Source organism: Asparagus officinalis, chromosome 6, assembly GCF_001876935.1.
Source record: "Asparagus officinalis chromosome 6, Aspof.V1, whole genome shotgun sequence".
Classification (NCBI taxonomy): domain Eukaryota; kingdom Viridiplantae; phylum Streptophyta; class Magnoliopsida; order Asparagales; family Asparagaceae; genus Asparagus; species Asparagus officinalis.
The window spans coordinates 76733692-76741916 of record NC_033799.1 but is presented as its reverse complement, the minus strand read 5'-3'; positions in this window follow the sequence as shown (position 1 = coordinate 76741916).

The window sequence follows — 8225 nt, the reverse complement described above, 5'->3', positions numbered from 1 at the left end:
TGCAATATTGTGCACTAGACCTGATATAGCTTATGCTGCGAGTCTAGTCAGTAGATATCAAAATAATCCAGGACCAGCATATTAGGAAGCTGTTAAAAGGATTATGAAGTATATCAGAGGTACATTGACTCATAGATTAGTTTATCAAGCTGATTCGCTTAGACTCCTCGGTTATTTCGATGCTGATTTCGGAGTTGATAAAGATGATGGAAAGTCCACTTCGGGACACTTATTCATCTTTGGAGGAGGATCTGTTTCTTGGAGTAGCAAGAAACAAGGGTGTGTTGCTAGATATACGCAAGAAGCTGAATATATAGCTTCAAGGGTGTGTTGCTAGATATACGCAAGAAGCTGAATATATAGCTTGCAGTATGGCAACTACACATGCTATCTGGATAAGACGGTTTTTGATTGATCTTGATCTCAATTTGTTAGAAGAACCTACTGATATTTATTATGATAATCAAGCAGCAATTAGCTTAATCAATAGTGACGTGAATAGCTCCAAAGGAAAACATATTGAGATCCAGTATCACTATATTTGAGATATTGTAGAAAAGGGAAAAGTCAAAGTGACTTATATCCCTACTACAGATATGATTGCTGATCCTTTGACAAAAGGAATACCAGCGAAATCTTTTATCAAACATGTAAGTTTGATGTGACTTAGGAATAAATAAGTTAAAGTAAAATTTTATGAATAATGAAATAAGAGTTACTCTCTACAGATAGTGGGAGTAATGGTAAGCAGAAATATCTGATCTCACGGATAGTGGGAGGCATATCACTTGGTTGATTTGGTCAAGTGGGAGATGTTAGCTTGACTTGGTCATGGATGACAAAATCAACGTTCGTTTGAGAAGAACATGGAAAGAAACGTGGGTTTGTTGAGAGAATACCTCTCAAGGGGCGGATCTGAGGGGGGTGGAGATAGTGGGCTTAGCCCCTATAAAATGAGGGCCGATCTCCTTCAGAAATTACAACAAAGAAGAAAAGAAAATTAGATCCTTACCCATTATCGGAGCCCCCTCAAAAATCTGTTCTTTCTTCTTCTTTGAGTTCAACCAATTTCATTGCAGTAATATTTTTGTAATCCATAGTAATGCACTAAAAAGAATTATTGAAGGTACCAATCCCCTGAATCAAACAAAGACTATCGTCCTAGTGCCAGCTACAATCACATCATGTACAAAATTAAATTCCATAAAATTAAAATGAATAAATAACAAATCAATTACATGGGTTGTCCACGTACGAAAAAGAATACAAATCAATTGCATGATATTACTTCAACTAACATATATACGTACCACCTTTTTAGTGAGTTGTGCTCATCTAAAAAAAGAATGTTACTTACATAACAATATACTCACCTACTATATACAATCACAATACAAAACCAATCAATAAAAAAAAAACCCTCAGCTGATATCACGACGGAATAGGCTTAGGGAGACCCGGCCGGCCTTATATTAAAAAAAAACACATTGTATATATAGATATTTTGTGCACGATGTACTGTACGTATTTGTACATGTATCTGTATCGATATTCGCACTACGGGACCGAACAAGGACCACCACCACCAGTGCTGGGGCCATTGGTGCAACCTGAAGCCTGAGAAGATGAATTTGATCCCCTCGGGAGAACTTGAAACAAGATTGTATCCCTTAAGAGCCTTGCCTCCACGGAACAATTAAATGTGATAAGACTCAATAATACCGATAGAAATGTAATAAATTTGAGCAAACTCTTCACAAACGAAGCCATTAAGGGGAGTAATTAGCTAGGGTTTGGCCGGCTATGGTTAATATATAGAGGTAGAAGAGTCGTGGGCTCCAAGAATTTGACTTTAGATTGGATAGGTAGCAAAAATTCTTCGAGCTTGTTTTAGAAGAGTCGTGGGCTCCAAGAATTTGACTTTAGATTGGATAGGTAGCAAAAATTCTTCGAGCTTGTTTTGAACATGGTGAAGGTTAAAGTTCTACACTAATTAAAGTTAGGCTTTCTTTTTGGTAGTTATGTGTTCTATTGTTGAAAAGGTGATTAAGTTTTGTATTGACTTGACCCGGGCGCAAATGGTTTTTCAAAATTTTATAGTTTGATTTTGGCATTCTGATCTCTCCTCTCCTAATTACTTGCACAGTAAAGTCGTAATTGTGTTTTATAATATATAGACAAGTGTTATTCATATATACTTAATATATAATTAAGTTTGTACTCTCTATATGATTAACACAATTTTACTTTTTGCTCCAAACAAATAAAAAATACTATTAAATAATAGATAATTATGACTGAAGAGTATAAATAGGGTTTACAATCACACAAGATCTCACAAATTAAATCCTCAAACAATCTCTTGAATATCTCACAAAAGGACAACCGTCAACACCTAAAGAACAACCGCCAAAACCTCTGCATTTTTCTTGCACGCCGCCCACGAATTTTCCCCCTCTGCTCGCTTGCACTAAACCCTAGGAGAAAAATAGGGTTCTATTTATAGCCTGGTGTACATAGCTATCGGGTGGGCCTGCCGTCTCATGCGGAGAAATCTCCTCACGCGCCTTATCTCTTCACGTGGGTGTGGCCGGCTCGTGGCCCCACGCACTTTGCCTCCGGCTCTTCTCCGCATTCGTGGATGTGCTCACTTGGGTGTGGCCATTCGTGACCCCCACGTCCCCACGTTCACTCACAATTCTCCACCTCGGCAAAGTTTTTTCAAAACTGAGCCGACACCAAAGCAACTAAATGCCCCACTTATTGCATCCAGTACGAAGTGGAATAAATTCCACGGACTCAATCCACAACAAGCCGAAAACACAAACGAGAGCTCAAACAATCTCTCCACATCGAAATCAACTAATCCAACCGGCTGCATAAAAAAGACTGCCTATGTATCCTCTTGCCCAAGGAATTAAGCCTCACGTAGTTCACCCAAATAGCCACGAACGACCTCAATCAACTAGAAGAGTTCAGAACCCTTTTCCAATATCACCAACAAATCTGCAGCTGATAGCTCTCCTAATGGCCCCAAAGAGAAACAAACCAATCACCTCCTCCTGAGGTGAACCAACAGTCATAACCAAATCTAAACTATGTCCACCAGCTGCACTCGAATCAACCAACTCATCATTTGCATCCAAAACAACATAATTCCTAATTTGTGTCACCTCAGCTGGATCCCAAACGATGCAGTATGATCTGAAGTATGTGGAGTAATATCCACCCAATGTGAAGTAGCATCATCCTTCACCCGCTGTGATATCCCAATGACCTGATCAACACTCTCCACTTGCCGAAAGTCAAATATGACATACATGCTCAGAACAAAATCAGAGTCTCCTAACTGATAACCAAACGAGCCTCTGAATCCCAAACGTGCAATCAGATCAACTTTCACATCCACGATGTGACCAAGTACTGGGTAACCAAACATCCGACGCAACCCAATATCTGAAGCAACTCCACCAGATCCAAAATCTCCAAACACAGCAGTTGATAACCTATGCATAAGATGGCTCAAACATGTCGAAGCCCGAACACCAAAACCAATGCTTGACATCAAACGCCGATCCTCCTCCAACAAGGAACAGCTCATCAAATCTGCCATCTCGTTTCTTCACCCCAATGTTTCCTCTCTAATGAAGTGTCTCAAATTGTTGTGAGCTCAGCACAAACGCAAAAAAGAACCCCTACCTAAAACATAATATCGGGTTACCTTTCTACCAACACACTTTCTCCAACTGTTGTTGACTTCTAGGACTTCACACCAATGGGACTTGGTTGTAACCCACCAATACCTAAAACAGTCACCAACATAGAAAATTACATACCTATTACCTCCCAATGATGTCCCCTTGGAAGGCCTCCAAATGCTTGAATGAACACCCCTTAGAAGAACCCTCGATCGATGGATAGAAGTGCCAAACTCCACCTCGGTCTTATCGCTCATACTAATGTGTTCATAGGACTTCAAACTGTAGGTCAAAGCACTCCTTAACAAACAATACACGGTACCAATAACCAAATATCCTAGCCTCAACAAACGCCACAATCTAGCTAAATCCAATGAAGTCGTCAGCTCTCTATCAATTACTGTGCTTCCAAGAAAATAATATAAATTACTCTTTATGACGCCCTTCATCACAATCACAGACCCTAATGCATCTCCCGATGCCTTCTCGGAGGGTTCGTCAACACTCTTCCTCAACTCATAATTCACCAACGCTAAGGTCACCTCATTGTAATTAACAGTCTTTCTTCCATTAATCATAAGAAGAGCAAAAGTACCATAATCATCCTCGAGCAACGAACACAAAAATAACATCACCGTATCTTCATCCTCAATCATGATATCCACATTGGCCATATCCAAAAGCAGTTTTGTGAAGTTGTTAACATGCTCCCTAACGGAAACCTCCCTCTTTATCTTGAACTGATAAAATCTCTTCTTCAAGTGAAGTCGATTCTCAGTGCTTTTAGTAAGGTACTTCTCATTGAGCATTTCCCACAATTTATTCGCTGACGTCTCATTCATCACATCAGAAATAAGATCTGGCATCAAACATGACCGAATAACTCCACAAGCCCGGCTGTTCAACTTCTTCCAAACCTTTTCCTCCATATCATTAGGTTTCTCTTATAACTCAAGAGTCTCCTCCAAATTCTGTGCGTCCAACACATCCATCACCTGACATCTCCACAAACCAAAATTGATCTTGCCATCGAACTTCGGAATATCAATCTTTGTATTATTGATGCTCAGACTCTGTATCACCTTCGATCCCGATATGCTTGTTTCTCCCATGTTGTTTATCTAACTCTTTAAATAAGAATCCTTCAGCGAATCCTTCGAATAAACCCCAAGTCAAAATCTGGGCTCTGATATCACTTGTTGTGTGCAGCGAAAATTTTGGCAGCACATCCGGTGCATAACAAGAGAGTAGATCTCAACTAAATCCTTGTTTCACAAATAAAACAATAACCAAAAGTGATATATCTCAACAAAGTGGGATATACACTCTTCCTCTCATCAGTTCTAGGACTGACTTGTCGAGGGAACCTAAACAAGCTATTACAAATCACAGCAAGATAACGAATTTTACGTGGTTCGGCAAGTTGCCTATGTTCACAGGGTAAGGAGGGGGGGGGGATCTACTATTAGAGAGAAAGAGTACAAATAGGGTTTACAATCACATAAGATCTCATAAATTAAACCCTCAAATAATCTATTGAATCTCTCACAAAAGGATAGCCGTCAACACCCAAAGAACAGCCGCCAAAACCTCTGCGTTTTTCTTGCACGCCGCCCACGAATTTCCCCCCTTCGTTCGCTTGCACTAAACCCTAGGAGAAAAATAGGATTCCTATTTATAGCCTGGTGTACATAGTTATCGGGTAGGCTTGCTGTCTCATGCGGAGAAATCTCCTCACGCGCCTTATCTCTTCACGTGGGTGTGGCTGGTCTCCGCGTTTGTGGATGTGCTCATGTGGGTCGTGGCCCTCACGTCCCCACGTTCACTCACATGTGTAACATCCTTGCAAATTGAGCATCTGTTTTATGGGTTGAAATCTGGATTAACACAGCCATGTCAATTTTTTAAAAAGCTATTTTAATTCGTGACCGATGAGAAATGAACCTAGATTGCTCTAATATCATATTAAACTCCTTAACCAATATACCAAAACTCTAAAGTGGTGATAATGATCGATGGTTATATTTTATAATCTAACACTATAATTAGACTTCAAGTCATTAACCTCCAGGTCAGAATCATTCATGAGGTGATATTACTTGCCAATTAAGAATTAAGCAACTAATTTAGTTCGAAGTGAAAACAATTCTTTTTCCAAATCTTACATATGCAAATCAATTGTCAAATACAGATTAACTGACAAAAAGTTTTAATTTGGCAGCCTCTGTGGGGTAGGAAGAATGTCATTAACTAACTACTTTATACGTATGTAGTGAACAAATTTGATACGGCTTTCAGCAAGTTGGTAGAGTAGCTTGATTGCTTTATGAGTCACTTAAGATGCCAAACTTCTTCACTTGCAATTGGTTCATGGAAGTTGCATGCAATGGTTTTGTATCTTTTCCTTTGACATGTCTTGTCCAGGTGCCACGTGGGAAAATCAGGAAGGTAAAAAGGCCACGAGAAGAAACTATAGATATTTCCAAGACCTACTATTTTAATTTATAGGGTTATTTTGTTGTGCGCAACGAAAATTTTGGCAGCACCTCAGCAGCATAACACGAGAGTTAGGTCGTAACAAGAATTCCTGTTTCACCAAGGAAACAAGAACCAAAAATAAAATATCTCAACAAAATGAGATATCATCTATTCCTCTCATTAATTCTAGGACTGACCTGTCGAGAGAACCAAAATAAGCTATTACAAATCACACAAACAGTGAGACAAACGAATTTTACGTGGTTCGGCAAGTTACCTACGTCCACAGGGCAAGGAGAGGGGAGATCTGTTATTAGAGAGAGAATACAAATATGGTTTACAATCACACAAATTAAACACTCAAACAAACTTTCAAATCTCTCACAAAGGAGATGCCAAAAACCCTCTCAAAACAACACAAAAGACTGCACAGAAATCCACGCTCAAGTCAGCGTCTCCTCTGCGTTTTGTTTTCTTTCGCCGCTGCTATTTTTTGGCCCCTGCTCACACGCCGCCTAAGCCTTGCAGAAATCCCCTCCTTTTTCTGCGCACAAAACCCTAGGAAGAACAAAGGTATATATATAGCTGGCTGAAGAAGAGTGGATGTGGCGCCCACAAAGAAAACGTGTCTCGTGATTATCTGCCACAAATAAACGCATCGTGGGTTGAGGTGAGGCCCCCACACGCACCTCCCAATAATTCTCCACCTCGGTAAAGTTTTTCTAAAAAACTGAGCCGATACCAAAGCATCCAAATGTCCCAATCGTTATGTCCAGTATGCCGTGAAAATAATTCACGACAACAGACTCAATCCACAACAAGTCGAGACCCAAATAAGAATGAGATTACTCTCCAAACGTCAGTATCTACTCACCAAATCAGCTGCATTATAAAATGACTGCCTACGTATCCTCTTACCCAAGAAATCAAGCCTTCACGTAGTTCACCTAAATGGCCGTCAACGGCCTCAACAATCAAGAATGTGTAACAAGTCTTCACAATGATCAAACTTGTTGCTCGGAACCACCTTTGTGAGCATATCCACCGGATTATCCTTCGTGTGGACCTTCACAATCTCCACGTCACCATCTTCAAGGACATCATGAATAAAGTGATAACAAACGTTAATGTGTTTCATCCTTGCATGAAAAACCTGATTCTTCACTAAATAGATAGCACTCATACTATCATAATAAATAGTGACGGACCGCTACGATATACCAAGTTCCTCCAAAAGTCCCTGAAGCCAAATAGCTTCCTTCACAGCCTCTATAATCGCCATATACTCTGTCTCAATCGTAGACAATACCACTGTAGACTATAAGGTGTATCTCCAATACACCGGCGTATGGGTCAAAGTGAACACATACCCTGTTGTAGACCGGCGCTTATCCAAATCCTCGACATAATCTGAATCAACATAGCCAATACACAACTGCCCACTTGTAGTGTCCTGCTCATAAACCAAACTAACATTGAGCGTACCTCGAATGTATCTCAAAATCCATCTCACGACATCCTAATGACCCACTCCTGGATCGTGCATGTATCTGGAAACCATGTTGACCGCCTGTAATAAATCCGACCTCTTACATATCATCGTGTACATCAAGCTCCCAACCGCACTCTCATATGGAGTCTACGATATCAACTCTCGATCTTTAATTATCGTCAGTGAAAGATTAGCTAAAAGCTTCAAATGGACTCTCAATGGTACACTAACTGGCTTCGTATCCATGCTAATATAAAATCGCTGTAGAATCTTCTTTAAATAAGCCACCCGTGTCAAACAAATTCTACCCTTCTTCTTATCTTTGTCGATCTCCATCCCTAAAATATGCTTCACCTCACCTAAATCCTTCATCTCAAACTCCTTTGAAAGATGTGCCTTCAACTCATCTATAGCATATCTAGAAATAGAGGCAACCAACATGTCATCGACATAAAATGACAAATAGATGTACACACCTCCTTTAAATTTATGAAAATATATGCAAGGATCAAACTGGCTCTAAGTATACGAATGATCAATCATAAAAACATCGAATC